The sequence below is a fragment of the Balaenoptera physalus genome (genome assembly GCF_965194825.1).
Source record: "Balaenoptera physalus genome assembly, chromosome: 13".
In the NCBI taxonomy this organism is placed as follows: domain Eukaryota; kingdom Metazoa; phylum Chordata; class Mammalia; order Artiodactyla; family Balaenopteridae; genus Balaenoptera; species Balaenoptera physalus.
The window spans coordinates 64155418-64172103 of record NC_138892.1 but is presented as its reverse complement, the minus strand read 5'-3'; the positions used below and the strand labels follow the sequence as shown (position 1 = coordinate 64172103).

Here is a 16686-nt window from a genome sequence, read left to right as displayed (position 1 = left end):
CAGCTTTTCATGTGCTTCTTGGCCATCTGTATGTCTTCTTTGGAGCAATGTCTGTTTAGGTCTTCTGCCCGTTTTTGGATTGGGTTGTTCGTTTTTTCAATATTGAGCTTCATGAGCTGTATATATATTTTGGAGATTAATCCTTTGTCCGTTGATTCATTTGCAAATATTTTTTTCCCATTCTGAGGGTTGTCTTTTTGTCTTGTTTGTAGTTTCCTTTGCTTTGTAAAAGTTTTAAGTTTCATTAGGTCCCATTTGCTTATTTTTGTTTTTATTTCCATTACTCTAGGAGGTAGATCAAAAAAGATCCTGCTGTGATTTACGTCAAAGAGTGCTCTTCCTATGTTTTCCTCTAAGAGTTTTATAGTGTCTGGTCTTACATTTAGGTCTCTAATCCATTTTGAGTTTATTTTTATGTATGGTGTTAGGGAGTGTTCTAATTTCATTCTTTTACATGTAGCTGTCCAGTTTTCCCAGCACCACTTATTGAAGAGACTGTCTTCTCTCCATTGTATATCCTTGCCTCCTTTGTCATAGATTAGTTGACCATAGGTGCTGGGTTTATCTCTGGGCTTTCTATCCTGTTCCATTGATCCATATTTCTGTTTTTGTGCCAGTACCATATTGTCTTGATTACTGTAGCTTTGTAGTATAGTCTGAAGTCAGGGGGTCTGATTCCTCCAGCTCCGTTTTCTTCCCTCAAGACTGCTTTGGCTATTTGGGGTCTTTTGTTTCTCCATACAAATTTGAAGATTTTTTGTTCTAGTTCTGTAAAAAATGCCATTGGTAATTTGATAGGGATTGCACTGAATCTGTAAATTGCTTTGGGTAGTATAGTCATTTTCACAATATTGATTCTTTTTTTTTTTTTTCACACACACACACTGTATTTTATTTTTACAAGAGATAAATAGACTGACACCAAGCATTGTACATGGATGACCACAACAAAAGCAACAATGATTGCAATTACCAAACATGAAACACACTCATACTATGTCATAATATTGACATTCAGTCCAGTAATCCTCCACTGTAACAGCTCCTTTACTTTGCAGTGAAAATTGATTTGTATATTCTTTGCCTCTGAGACCTTGTGGGATTTTTTTTTTTAATTCAGACAGAAAGTCACAAAAGTTATACTCGTCCTCATCAGTTCACTCAGTCCCATGTAATTAATGTTTTTTTTCATCTTGATCTTTTTTTAGCACTTTTATGAGTTCATCAGTTTTTCATTAGAGTTCTGAAAATGCTTATTCATTCAGTTCAGCAGTACAGTCAGTTACCAGAAACCTGTACTTGTCAGAGTCTTTTCCATGAATTTCTTGAAGATGAAACCCTTTTATAGGAACATATTTGCAAAAGCATCAGAGTACACCCAGAACTGTTTGTAAATGACAAAAGACTTAAAAATGACCACAGTTAAAGATTTGATGAAAGTTCATAATAATGCAGTTGACAAGAAAATCAGTTATTTCTGAGATATACATTTTAAAGTAATAACTAGGATTATTACTTATAACATTATACCAGAACATATAAGATTTTTAGAAATTTCATGTAATGTCTGAAACATTTATGTTAACATATTTCCATACAAATAACCCAATGAAAGTTTAGTATTAGTTGTTTTGTTTGTTTGTTTTTTTATACTGCAGGTTCTTATTAGGCATCAATTTTATACACATCAGGGTATACATGTCAATCCCAATCGCCCAATTCAGCACACCACCATCTCCACCCCACCGCAGTTTTCCCCCCTTGGTGTCCATATGTCCATTCTCTACATCTGTGTCTCAACTTCTGCCCTGCAAACCGGCTCATCTGTACCATTTTTCTAGGTTCCACATACATGCATTAATATACAATATTTGTTTTTCTCTTTCTGACTTACTTCACTCTGTATGACAGTCTCTAGATCCATCCACGTCTCAACAAATGACTCAGTTTCGTTCCTTTTTATGGCTGAGTAATATTCCATTGTATATATGTACCACCTCTTCTTTATCCATTCGTCTGTTGATGGGCATTTAGGTTGCTTCCATGACCTGGCTATTGTAAATAGTGCTGCAATGAACATTCGGGTGCATGTGTCTTTTTGAATCACGGTTTTCTCAGGGTATATGCCCAGTAGTGGGATTGTTGGGTTGTATGGTAGTTCTATTTTTAGTTTTTTAAGGAACCTCCATACTGTTCTCCATAGTGGCTGTATCAATTTACATTCCCACCAACAGTGCAAGAGGGTTCCCTTTTCTCCACACCCTCTCCAGCATTTATTGTTTCTAGATTTTTTGATGATGGCCATTCTGACTGGTGTGAGATGATATCTCATTGTAGTTTTGATTTGCATTTCTCTAATGATTAATGATATTGAGCATTCTTTCATGTGTCTGTTGGCAATCTGTATATCTTCTTTGGAGAAATGTCTATTTAGGTCTTTGACCCATTTTTGGATTGGGTTGTTTGTTTTTTTGTTATTGAGCTGCATGAGCTGCTTGTAAATCTTGGAGATTAATCCTTTGTCAGTTGCTTCATTTGCAAATATTTTCTCCCATTCTGAGGGTTGTCTTTTGGTCTTGTTTATGGTTTCCTTTGCTGTACAAAAGCTTTTAAGTTTCATTAGGTCCCATTTGTTTATTTTGGTTTTTATTTCCATTTCTCTAGGAGCTGGGTCAAAAAGGATCTTGCTTTGATTTATGTCATAGAGTGTTCTGCCTATGTTTTCCTCTAAGAGTTTGATAGTGTCTAGCCTTACATTTAGGTCTTTAATCCATTTTGAGTTTATTTTTGTGTATGGTGTTAGGGAGTGTTCTGATTTCATACTTTTACATGTGCCTGTCCAGTTTTCCCAGCACCACTTATTGAAGAGGCTGTCTTTTCTCCACTGTATATGCTTGCCTCCTTTATCAAAGATAAGGTGACCATATGTGCGTGGGTTTATCTCTGGGCTTTCTATCCTGTTCCACTGATCTATGTTTCTGTTTTTTTTTTTTTTAATTTTTATTTTTATTTATTTTTATGGCTGTGTTGGGTCTTCGTTTCTGTGCGAGAGCTTTCTCTAGTTGTGGCAAGCGGGGGCCACTCTTCATTGCAGTGTGCAGGCCTCTCACTATCGTGGCCTCTCTTGTCGCGGAGCACAGGCTCCAGATGCGCAGGCTCAGTAATTGTGGCTCACGGGCCCAGTTGCTCCATGGCATGTGGGATCTTCCCAGACCTGGGCTCGAACCTGTGTCCCCTGCATTGGCAGGCAGAGTCTCAACCACTGCGCCACCAGAGAAGCCCTATGTTTCTGTTTTTGTGCTCATTGTAGTTTTGATCTACATTTCTCTAATAATTAATGATGTTGAGCAGCTTTTCATGTGGCTCTAGGCCATCTATATGTCTTCTTTGGAGAAATGTCTATCTAAGTCTTCTGCCCATTTTTGATTGGGTTGCTTGTTTTTTTGATATTGAACTGCATGAGCTGTTTGTATATTTTGGAGAATAATCCCTTGTCAGTTGCTTCATTTGCAAATATTTTCTCCCATTCTGAGGGTTGTCTTTTTGTCTCGTTTATGGTTTACTTTGCTGTGCAAAAGTTTGATTAGGTCCCATTTATTTATCTTTGGTGTTTATTTCCATTTCTCTAGGAGCTGGGTCAAAAAGGATCTTGCTTTGATTTATGTCATAGAGTGTTCTGCCTATGTTTTCCTCTAAGAGTTTTATAGTGTGCAGTCTTACATTTAGGTCTTTAATCCATCTTGAGTTTATTTTTGTGTATGGTGTTAGGAAGTGTTCTAATTTCATTCTTTTACATGTAGCTGTCCAGTTTTCCCAGCACCACTTATTGAAAGACTCTCTTTTCTCCACTGTATATTCTTGCCTCCTTTATCATGGATTAGGTGACCATAGGTGTGTGGGTTTATCTCTAGGCTTTCTATCCTGTTCCATTGATCTATATTTCTGTTTTTGTGCCAGTACCATACTGTCTTGATTACTATAGCTTTGTAGTATAGTCTGAAGTCAGGGAGCCTGATTCCTCCAGCTCCATTTTTCTTTCTCAATATTGCTTTGGCTATTCAGGGTCTTTTGTGTTTCCATACAAATTGTAAAATTTTTTGTTCTAATTCTGTGAAAAATGCCATTGGTAATTTGATAGGGATTGCATTGAATCTGTAGATTGCTTTGGGTAGTATAGTCATTTTCACAATATTAATTCTTCCAATCCAAGAACATGGTATATCTCTCCATCTGTTTGTGTCATCTTCGATTCCTTTCGTTGGTGTCTTATAGTTTTCTGAGTACAGGTCTTTTACCTCCTTAGGTAGGTTTATTCCTAGGTAATTTACTCTTTTTGTTGCAGTGGTAAATGGGATTGTTTCCTTAATTTCTCTTTCTGATTTTTCATTGTTAGGGTATAGGAATGCAAGAGATTCCTGTGCATTAATTTTTTATCCTGCAACTGTACCAAATTCATTGATTAGCTCTAGTAGTTTTCTGGTGGCATCTTTAGGATTTTCTGTGTATAGTATCATGTCATCTGCAAACAGTGACAGTTTTACTGCTTTTCCAATTTGGATTACTTTTACTTCTTTTTCTTCTCTGACTGCCATGGATAGGACTTTCAAAACTCTATTGAATAATAGTGGTGACAGTGGACAGCCTTGTCTTGTTCCTCATCTTAGAGGAAATGCTTTCAGTTTTTCACCATTGAGAATGATGTTTGCTGTGGGTTTGTCATATATGGCCTTTATTATGTTGAGGTAGGGCATGACCTCTATGCCCACTTTCTGAAGAGGTTTTCTCATAAATGGGTGTTGAATTTTGTCAAAAGCTTTTTCTGCATCTATTGAGATGATCGTATGGTTTTTATTCTTTAATTTGTTAATATGGTGTATCACACTGATTGATTCACATATATTGAAGAATCCTTGCATCCCTCAGTTAAATCCCACTTGATCATGGTATATGAACCTTTTAATGTGCTGTTGGATTCTGTTGGCTAGTATTTTGTTGAGGACTTTTGCGTCTATGTTCATCAGTGATATATGTCTGTAATTTTCTTTCTTTGTAGTATCTTTGTCTGGTTTTGGTATCAGGGTGATGGTGGCCTCATAGAATGAGCTTGTGGGTGTTCCTTCCTCTGCAATTTTTTGGAAGAGTTTGAGAAGGATGGGTGTCAGCTCTTCTCTAAGTGTTTGATAGAAGTCGCCTGTGAAGCCATCTGGTCCTGGATTTTTGTTTGTTGGAAGATTTTAATTGCAGTTTCAATTTCATTACTTGTGATTTAGTCTGTTTATATTTTCTGTTTCTTCCTGGTTCAGTCTTGGAATGTTGTACCTTTCTAAGAGTTTGACCATTTCTTCTAGATTGTCCATTTTATTGGCATATAGTTGCTTATAGTAGTCTCTTATGATCCTTTGTATTTCTGCAGTGTCAGTTGTAATTTCTCCTTTTTCATTTCTAATTTTAGTGATTTGAATCCTCTCCTTCTTTTCCCCCCCTTTTTTTCTTGATGAGTCTGGCTAAAGGTTTATCAATTTTGTTTATCTTCTCAAATAACCAGCTTTTGGTTTCACTGATTTTTGTTATTATTTCCTTCATTTCTATTTCCTTTAGATCTGCCCTGGTTATTATGATTTCTTTCCTTTTACTAACTTTGGGTTTTTCTGTTCCTTCTCTAGTTCCTTTAGGTGTAAGGTTAGGTTGTTTATTTGAGATTTTTCTTGTTTCTTGAGGTAGGATTGAATTGCTATAAACTCCCCTCTTAGGACTGCTTTTTCTGCATCCCATAGGTTTTGGGTCATCATGTTTTCATTGTCATTTGTTTCTTTTTTTTTTTTTTTTCAAATTTGGAAAAGGGTCTTTAATTTTATTGATGCTCATGTTTCTGGGCTCCATTGAATAGGGCTCTAACTTTGGATGTATCTCCAACTTCAATGATTTTGGCTCCAGCTAACAACTGCAAAATCAAACCAGATGTTACAATTGGGGAGATACCCAATTGCATTAAAGTTCCTCTGTTGGATGTAAGAATAATTCCCATCCAGTAGAAAGGATCTGCAGAATCTGATGACATGATTCCAAATAGTGGTATCTGACAACATACTAAGAAGTTGAAGAGAGTTATAGGAGTCCATAGTACCTTCTCTCTAAACTGCATTTTCTTTTCAGATTTCTGAATATCTGGTAGAACTGCACAGAAAGGTTTGATAACTTCTAAAAATTTGATTCCCATGGCGGCAGCTAGGGCAACCCAGGTGGGCCCAGCGACCTTGGGGAAGCCTCAGCACCCACTCTGGATGCTCTATGTATTTTCTGATTTCCTCTTTGATTTCTTCAGTGATCTCTTGGTTATTTAGTAGCGTATTGTTTAGCCTCCATGTGTTTGCATTTTTTACAGTTTTTTTTCCTGTAATTGATTTCTAATTTCATAGTGTTGTGGTGGGAAAAGATGCTTGATACGATATCAATTTTCTTAAATTTACTGAAGCTTGATTTGTGACCCAAGATGTGATCTATCCTGGAGAATGTTCTGTGTGCACTTGAGAAGTAAGTGTATTCTGCTGCTTTTGGATGGAATGTCCTATAAATATCAATTAAGTCTATCTGGTCTAATGTGTCATTTAAAGCTTGTGTTTCCTTATTTATTTTCTGTTTGGATGATCTGCCCATTGGTGTAAGTGGGGTGTTAAAGTCCCCCACTTTTATTGTGTTACTGTCAATTACCCCTTTTATGGCTGTTAGCATGTGCTGTATGTATTGAGGTGCTCCAATATTGGGTGCATAAATATTTATAATTGTTCTGTCTTCTTCTTTGATTGATCCCTTGATCCTTATGTAGTGTCCTTCCTTGTCTCTTGTAACAGTCTTTATTTTAAAGTCTAGTTTATCTGTTATGAGTATTACTACTCCAGCTTTCTTTTGATTTCCATTTGCATGGAATATCTTTTTCCATCCCCTCACTTTCAGTCTGTATGTGTCTCTAGGTCTGAAGTGGGTCTCTTATAGACAGCATATATACAGGTCTTGTTTTTGTATCCATTCAGCCAATCGGTGTCTTTTGGTTGGAGCATTTAATCCATATACATTTAAGGTAATTATCAATATGTATGTTCCTATTACCATTTTCTTTATTGCTTTGGGTTTGTTTTCGTAGGTCTTTTTCTTCTCTTGTGTTTCCCGCCTACAGAAATTCCTTTAGCATTTGTTGTAAAGCTGGTTTGGTGGTGCTGAATTCTCTAAGAGTTTGCTTGTCTGTAAAGATTTTGATTTCTCCATTGAATCTGAATGAGATCCTTGCTCGGTAGAGTAATCTTGGTTGTAGGTTTTTCCATTTCATTACTTTAAATACATCCTGACACTCCTTTCTGGCCTGCAGTTTCTGCTGAAAAATCAGCTGATAACCTTATGGGGATTCCCTTGTATGTTATTTTTTGCTTTTCCCTTGATGCTTTTAATATTTTTTTTCTTTGAATTTAACTTTTGTTAGTTTGATTAATATGTGTCTTGGCATGTTTCTCCTTAGGTTTATCGTGTATGGGACTCTCTGTGCTTCCTGGACTTGGGTTGCTATTTATTTTCCCATGTTAGGGAAGTTTTCAACTATAATCTCTTTGAATACTCTCTCAGACCCTTTCTTTTTCACTTCTTCTTCTGGGACCCCTATAATTTGAATGTTGGTGCATTTAATGTTGTCCCAGAGGTCTCTGAGACTGTCCTCATTTCTTTTCATTCTTTTTTCTTTATTTCTTTAGTTTTTAATTTATTTATTTTTGGCTGCGTTGGGTCTTCATTGCTGCATGTGGGCTTTCTCTAGTTGCGGCGAGCAAGGGCTACTCTTCATTGCAGTGCATGTGCTTCTCATTGTGGTGGCTTCTCTCGTTGTGGAGCACAGGCTCTATGCGCACAGGCTTCAGTAGTTGCAGCATGCGGGCTCAGTAGTTGCGGCACGTGGGACCTAGTGTGTGGGCTTCAGTAGTTGCGGCACGTGGGCTCAGTAGTTGTGGTGCATGGTCTCTAGGGTATGCGGGCTTCAGTAGTTGTGGAGTGTGAGCTCAGTAATTGTGGCTCGTGGGCTCTAGAGCACAGGCTCAGTAGTTGTGGCACATGGGCTTTGTTGCTCCATGGCATGTGGGATCTTCCCAGACCAGGGATCGAACCCGTGTCCCGTGCATTGGCAGGCAGATTCTTAACCACTATGCCACCAGGGAAGTCCCTTCATTCTTTTTTCTTTATTCGGCTTCTCAGCAGTTATTTCCGCCACTCTATCTTCCAGCTCACTTATTCGTTCTTCTGTCTCAGTTTTTCTGCTATTGATTCCTGTAGTGTATTTTTCATTTCGGTTATTGTGTTATTCATCACTCTTTGTTTGTTCTTTAGTTCTTCTAGGTCCTTGTTAAACATTTCTCGTATTTTCTTGATCTGTGCCTCCATTCTCTTTCTGAGATTTTGGATCATCTTTACTATCATTACTCTGAATTCTTTTTCAGGTAGGTTGCCTATTTCCTCTTCGTTTATTTGGTCTTATACATTTTTACCTTGTTCCTCGTCTGTAACATTTTTTTGTTATCTCATTTTTTTTGATGGGTGGGGCTGTGTTCCTGTCCTGGTAGTTGTTTGGCCTGAGGTGTCCAGCACTGGAGTTTGCAGGCAGTTGGGTGGGGCCGGCTCTTGGTGCTGAGATGAGGACCTCCAGGAGACCTCACACCAAGTAATATTCCCTGGGACCTGCAGTTCTTTGTTAGTCCAGCAGCTTGGACTTGGCACTTGCACAACAGGAACTCAGGCCTGACTCCTGGCCTGAGAACCAACATCCCGCAAGCTGTGCAGTGTGGTAAAAAAAAAAAAAAAATCAACAAAAAGAAAAGAGCAGAACAATAACAAAGGATAAAAAATAAAATAAAATTAGAAAAATAAAAAAATATATTAGAAAAAATAACAATAAAAATGAAACAACCACAAAACAAAGCAGAACCACAACAACAACAAAAAATTAAAAATAAAATAAAGAAAATAAAAAAATTTTTTAAAACAAAAATAAAAGATAAAAAAATAAGATAAAAAATTTAAAAAAATAAAACAATAAAAATTCCCTGGTGCCTTCTCTGTCAGTGTCCTTGCCCTGATGGTGAGCTACAGTGTACTCCCACCTCCCCAGTAGGCCTCCAAGACCTCTAGGTAGGTCTCTGGACCCACTGTGTCAGCCCCACCTCTGTATGTGTTCCTCTCCCACAGGGGCTGGCGCAGCCAGAGGAGGCCCTGTCAGGGGCAGCACTTGGGCTGCCTGTACGCACGTGGCCAGAGGAGGCTTTGGTGGGGGTGGGGCTCAGGCCTGGGACCCCCTCGTCTGGAAGAGGCTTTGTTGGGACAGTGCACGGTCTGTCAGGACCTTTGTGGCCCATGGAGGCTTTGTGGGGGGGCTGTGCTCAGGCCGCTGGGACCCGCACAACCCACGGAGGCCTTGTTGGGGGCGGTACTCAGGTCTGCCAGGACCCAAGCAGCCAAAGGAGGCCCCAGCTGGGGCAGAACTGAGGCCCAGGACCCACGCACTCAGAAGAGGCTTGGGGGGGAGCTCAGGCCCAGGACCAGCATAGCCGGAGGGGGCCTCAGGTGGGTGGGGGTTCAGGCCCGGGACCCCAGCAGGCTTGCTGGGGCCTGAGCAGGCGGGGGAGAAGTGTTCCCCCCCGATCCCCCAATCCCCTGAAGGTCCCTCTTCGTCCCCACTGTCCCATCTCCATGAATGGGCACCTCTGAGCATGGGAACATTTCCCCTCCCCCATCCCCCCTCAGGGGTGCCGGTCCCATCCCACCTCTGCTTTTTAATTTTTTTTTCACACACACTGTATTTTATTTTTACAAGAGTTAAATAAACTGACACCAAGCATTGTAAATGGATGACCACAACAAAAGCAACAATGATTGCAATTACCAAACACGAAGCACACTCATACTATGTCATAATATTGACCTTCAGTCCAGTAATCCTCCACTGTAACAGCTCCTTTACTTTGCAGTGAAAATTGATTTGTATATTTTTTGCCTCTGAGTCCTTGTGGGATTTTTTTTTTATTCAAACAGAAAGTCACAAATATTATAATCATCCTCATCAGTTCACTCAGTCCCATGTAATTAATTTTTTTTCATCTTGATCTTTTGTTAGCACTTTTATGAATTCATCAGTTTTCCATTAGAGTTCTGAAAATGCTTATTCATTCAGTTCAGCAGTATAGTCAGTTACCAGAAACCTGTATTTGTCAGAGTCTTTTCCATGAATTCCTTGAAGATGAAACCCTTTTATAGGAACATTTTTGCAAAAGTATCAGAGTACACCCAGAACTGTCTGTAAATGACAAAAGACTTAAAAATGACCACGGTTAAAGATTTGATGAAAGTTCATAATAATGCAATTGACAAGGAAATTTAGTTATTTCTGAGATATATATTTTAAAGTAATAACTAGAATTATGACTTATAACATTATACCAGAACATATAAGATTTTTAGAAATTTCATGTGTCTGAAACATTTATATTAACATATTTCCATACAAATAAAGCAAAGAAAGTTTAGTATTAGTTGTTTTTTTTGTTTGTTTGTTTGTTTGTTTATACTGCAGGTTCTTTTTTTTTTTTTAAACATCTTTATTGAAGTATAATTGCTTCACAATGGTGTGTTAGTTTCTGCTTTATAACAAAGTGAATCAGCTACACATATACACACGTTCCCATATCTCCTCCCTCCCGCATCTCCCTCCCTCCCACCTCCCCATCCCACCCCCCCAGGCGGTCACAAAGCACCGAGCTGATCTCCCTGTGCTATGTGGCTGCTTCCCACTAGCTATGTATTTTACATTTGGTAGTGTATATATGTCCATGCCACTGTCTCACCCTGTCACATCTCACCCCTCCCCCTCCCCATATCCTCAAGTCCATTCTTTAGTAGGTTTGTGTCTTTATTCCCATCTTGCCACTAGGTTCTTCATGACCTTTTTTTTTTTTCTTAGATTCCATATATATGTGTTAGCATACTGTATTTGTTTTTCTCTTTCTGACTTACTTCACTCTGTATGACAGACTCTAGGTCCATCCACCTCACTACAAATACCTCCATTTCATTTCTTTTTATGGCTGAGTAATATTCCATTGTATATATGTGCCACATCTTCTTTATCCATTCATCCAATGATGGACACTTAGGTTGCTTCCATGTCCTGGCTATTGTAAATAGAGCTGCAATGAACATTTTGGTACATGACTCTTTTTGAGTTATGGTTTTCTCAGGGTATATGCCCAGTAGTGGGATTGCTGGGTTGTATGGTAGTTCTATTTTTCGTTTTTTAAGGAACCTCCATACTGTTCTCCATAGTGGCTGTATCAATTTACATTCCCACCAACAGTGCAAGAGTGTTCCCTTTTCTCCACACCCTCTCCAGCATTTATTGTTTGTAGATTTTTTGATGATGGCCATTCTGACCGGTGTGAGATGATATCTCATTGTAGTTTTGATTTGCATTTCTCTAATGATTAATGATGTTGAGCATTCTTTCATGTGTCTATACTGCAGGTTCTTATTAGTCATCAATTTTATACATATCAGTGTATACACGTCAATCCCAATCGCACAATTCAGCACACCACCATCCCCACCACCCCCTACTTTCCCCCCTTGGTATCTGTACGTTTGTTCTCTACATCTGTCTCTATTTCTGTCTTGCAAACCTGTTCATCTGTACCATTTTTCTAGATTCCACATATATGTGTTAATATACGATATTTGTTTTTCTTTTTCTGACTTACTTCACTCTGTATGACAGTCTAGGTCCATCCACGTCTCTACAAATGACCCAATTTTGTTCCTTTTTATGGCTGAGTAATATTCCATTGTATATATGTACCACATCTTCTTTATCCATTCGTCTGTCGATGGGCGTTTAGGTTGCTTCCATGACCTGGCTATTGTAAATAGTGCTGCAGTGAACATTGGGGTGAATGTGTCTTTTTGAATTATGGTTTTCTCTGGGTATATGCCCAATAGTGGGATTGCTGGATCATATGGTAATTCTATTTTTAGTTTTTTAAGGAACCTCCATACTGTTCTCCATAGTGGCTGTATCAATTTACATTCCCATCAACAGTGCAAGAGGGTTCCCTTTTCTCCACACCCTCTCCAGCATTTATTGTTTGTAGATTTTTTGATGATGCCCATTCTAACTGGTGTGGGGTGATACCTCATTGTAGTTTTGATTTACATTTCTCTGATAATTAGCGATGTTGAGCAGCTTTTCATGTGCTTCTGGGCCATCTGTATGTCTTCGTTGGAGAAATGTCTATTTAGTTCTTCTGCCCATTTTTGGATTGGGTTGTTTGTTTCTTTATATTGAGCTGCATGAGCTGTTTATATATTTTGGAGATTAATCCTTTGTCCGTTGATTCATTTGCGAACACTTTCTCCCATTTTGAGGGTTGTCTTTTCGTCTTGTTTATGGTTTCCTTTGCTGTGCAAAAGCTTTGAAGTTTCATTAGGTCCCATTTGTTTATTTTTGTTTTTATTTCCATTACTCTAGGAGGTGGATCAAAAAAGATCTTGCTCTGATTTATGTCAAAGAGTGTTCTTCCTATGTTTTCCTCTAAGAGTTTTACAGTGTCCGGTCTTACATTTAGGTCTTGAACCCATTTTGAGTTTATTTTTGTGTATGGTGTTAGGGAGTGTTCTAATTTCATTCTTTTACATGTAGCTGTCCAGTTTTCCCACCACCACTTATTGAAGAGACTGTCTTTTCTCCATTGTATATCCTTGCCTTCTTTGTCATAGATTAGTTGACCATAGGTGCATGGGTTTATCTCTGGGCTTTCTATCTTGTTCCATTGATCTATGTTTCTGTTTTGGTGCCAGTACCATATTGTCTTGATTACTGTAGCTTTGTAGTATAGTCTGAAGTCAGGGAGTCTGATTCCTCCAGCTCCGTTTTCTTCCCTCAAGACTGCTTTGGCTATTTGGGGTCTTTTGTGTCTCCATACAAATTTTAAGATGATTTGTTCTAGCTCTGTAAAAAATGCCATTGGTAATTTGATAGGGATTGCATTGAATCTGTAGATTGCTTTGGGCAGTATAGTCATTTTCACAATATTGATTCTCCCAATCCAAGAACATGATATATCTCTCCATCTGTTGGTATCATTTTTAATTTCTTTCATCAGTGTCTTATAGTTTTCTGCATACAGGTCTTTTGTTTCCCTAGGTAGGTTTATTCCTAGGTATTTTATTCTTTTTGTTGCAATGGTAAATGGGAGTGTTTCCATAATTATTCTTTCAGATTTTTCATCATTAGTGTATAGGAAGGCAAGAGATTTTTGTGCATTAATTTTTTATCCTGCAACTTTACCAAATTCATTGATTAGCTCTAGTAGTTTTCTGGTGGCATTTTTAGGATTCTCTATGTATAGTATCATGTCATCTGCAAACAGTGACAGTTTTACTTCTTTTCCAATTTGAATTCCTGTTATTTCTTTTTCTTCTCTGATTACCGTGGTTGGGACTTCCAAAACTATGTTGAATAATAGTGGTGAGAATGGGCATCCTTGTCTCGTTCCTGATCTTAGAGGAAATGCTTTCAGTTTTTCACCATTGAGAATGATGTTTGCTGCCGGTTTGTCGTATATGACCTTTATTATGTTGAGGTAGGTTCCCTCTATGCCCACTTTCTGGAGAGTTTTTATCATAAATGGGTGTTGAATTTTGTCAAAAGCTTTTTCTGCATCTATTGAGATGATCATATGGTTTTTATTCTTCAGTTTGTTAACATGGTTTATCACATTGATTGATTTGTGTATATTGAAGAATCCTTAGATCCCTGGGATAAACCCCACTTGATCATGGTGTATGATCCTTTTAATGTGTTGTTGGATTCTGTTTGCTAGTATTTTATTGAGGATTTTTGCATCTATATTCATCAGTGATATTGGTCTGTAATTTTCTTTTTTTGTAGTGTCTTTGTCTGGTTTTGGTATCAGGGTGATGGTGGCCTCATAGAATGAGTTTGGGAGTGTTCCTTCCTCTACAATTTTTTGGAAGAGTTTGAGAAGGATGGGTGTTAGCTCTTCTCTAAATGTTTGATAGAATTCACCTGTGAAGCCATCTGGTCCTGGATTTTTGTTTGTTGGAAGATTTCTAATCACAGTTTCAATTTCAGTACTTGTGATTGGTCTGTTCATATTTTCTATTTCTTTCTGGTTCAGTCTTGGAAGGTTATACCTTTCTAAAAATTTTTCCGTTTCTTCCAAGTTGTCCATTTTATTGGCATAGAGTTGCTTGTAGTAGTCTCTTAGGATGCTTTGTATTTCTGCAGTGTCTGTTGTAACTCCTCGTATTTCATTTTTAATTTTATTGATTAGAGTCCTCTCCCTCTTTTTCTTGATGAGTTTGGCTAATGGTTTGTCAATTTGGTTTATCTTCTCAAAGAACCAGCTTTTAGTTTTATTGATCTGTGCTATTGTTTTCTTTGTTTCTATTTTGTTTATTTCTGCTCTGATCTTTATGATTTCTTTCCTTCTGCTAACTTTGGGTTTTGTTTGTTCTTCTTTCTCTAGTTCCTTTAGGTGTAAGGTTAGATTGTTTATTTGAGATTTTTCTTGTTTCTTGAGGTAGGCTTGTATAGCTATAAACTTCCCTCTTAGAACTGCTTTTGCTGCATCCCATAGGTTTTGGATCATCGTGTTTTCATTGTCATTTGTCTCTAGGTATTTTTTGATTTCCTCTTTGATTTCTTCAGTGATCTCTTTGTTATTTAGTAACGTATTGTTTAGCCCCCGTGTGTTTGTGTTTTTTACGTTTTTTTCCCTGTAATTCATTTCTAATCTCATAGCGTTGTGGTCAGAAAAGATGCTTGATATGATTTCAGTTTTCTTAAATTTACTGAGGCTTGATTTGTGACCCAAGATGTGATCTATCCTGAAGAATGTTCCGTGCACACTTGAGAAGTGTAATCTGCTGGTTTTGGATGGAATGTCCTATAAATATCAAATTAATCTATATGGTCTATTGTGTCATTTAAAGCTTCTGTTTCCTTGTTTATTTTCATTTTGGATGATCTGTCCATTGGTGTAAGTGAGGTGTTAAAGTCCCCCACTATTATTGTGTTACTGTCGATTTCCTCTTTTATAGCTGTTAGCAGTTGTCTTATGTATTGAGGTGCTCCTATGTTGGGTGCATATGTAATTATAATTGTTGTATCTTCTTCTTGGATTGATCCCTTGATCATTATGTAGTTTCCTTCCTTATCTCTTGTAACAGTCTTTATCTTAAAGTCTATTTTATCTGATATGAGTATTGCTACTCCAGCTTTCTTTTGATTTCCTTTTACATGGATTATCTTTTTCCATCCCCTCACTTTCAGTCTGTATGTGTCCTAGGTCTGAAGTGGGTCTCTTGTAGACAGCATAAATATGGGTCTTGTTTTTGTATCCATTCAGCAAGCCTGTGTCTTTTGGTTGGAGCATTTAATCCATTCACGTTTAAGGTAATTATTGATATGTATGTTCCTATGACCATTTTCTAATTGTTTTGGGTTTGTTTTTGTAGATCCTTTTCTTCTCTTGTGTTTCCCACTTTGAGAAGTTCCTTTAGCATTTGTTGTAGAGCTGGTTTGGTGGTGCTGAATTTTCTTAGCTTTTGCTTGTCTGTAAAGCTTTTGATTTCTCCATCGAATCTGAATGAGGTCCTTGCCAGGTAGAGTAATCTTGGTTGTAGGTTCTTCCCTTTCATCACTTTAAGTATATCATGCCACTCCCTTCTGGCTTGTAGAGTTTCTGCTGAGAAATCAGCTCTTAACCTTATGGGAGTTCCCTTGTATGTTATTTGTCGTTTTTCCCTTGCTGCTTTCAATAATTTTTCTTTGTCTTTAATTTTTGCCAATTTGATTACTATGTATCTCGGCGTGTTTCTCCTTGTGTTTTTCCTGTATGGGACTCGCTGTGCTTCCTGGACTTCGGTGGCTATTTTCTTTCCCATGTTAGGGAAATTTTTGGCTATAATCTCTTCAAATATTTTCTCTGGTCCTTTCTCTCTCTCCTCCTTCTGGGACCCCTATAATGCAAATGTTGTTGCATTTAATGTTGTCCCAGAGGTCTCTTAGGCTGTCTTCATTTCTTTTCATTCTTTTTTCTTTAGTCTGTTCCACAGCAGTGAATTCCACCATTCTGCTTTCCAGGTCACTTATCCATTCTTCTGCCTCAGTTATTCTGCTATTGATTCCTTCTAGTGTAGTTTTCATTTCAGTTATTGTATTGTTCATCTCTGTTTGTTTGTTCTTTAATTCTTCTAGGTTTTTGTTAAACATTTCTTGCATCTTCTCGATCTTTGCCTCCATTCTTTTTCCGAGGTCCTGGATCATCTTCACTACCATTATTCTGAATTCTTTTTCTGGAATTTTGCCTATCTCCACTTTATTTAGTTGGTTTTCTGGAGTTTTATCTTGTTCCTTCATCTGGTACATAGCCCTCTGCCTTTTCGTCATCTCTATCTTTCTGTGAATGTGGTTTTCGTTCCACAGGCTGCAGGATTGTATTTCTTCTTGCTTCTGCTCTCTGCCCTCTGGTGAATGAGGCTATCTAAGAGGCTTGATGGGAAGGACTGTTGGTGGGTAGAGCTGACTGTTGCTCTGGTGGGCAGAGCTTAGTAAAACTTTAATCCACTTGACTGTTGATGGGT

General features: G+C 38.0%; 1 pseudogene across 1 annotated transcript; it reads right to left on the bottom strand.

The window, feature by feature from the left end:
• Positions 1–1672: 1672 nt before the first annotated feature.
• LOC309641462 (protein transport protein Sec61 subunit alpha pseudogene) lies at positions 1673–10601 on the bottom strand (annotated as a pseudogene). The gene has a single exon. The product of its transcript is annotated as a protein transport protein Sec61 subunit alpha pseudogene (transcript).
• Between the last annotated feature and the right edge of the window lie 6085 nt (positions 10602–16686).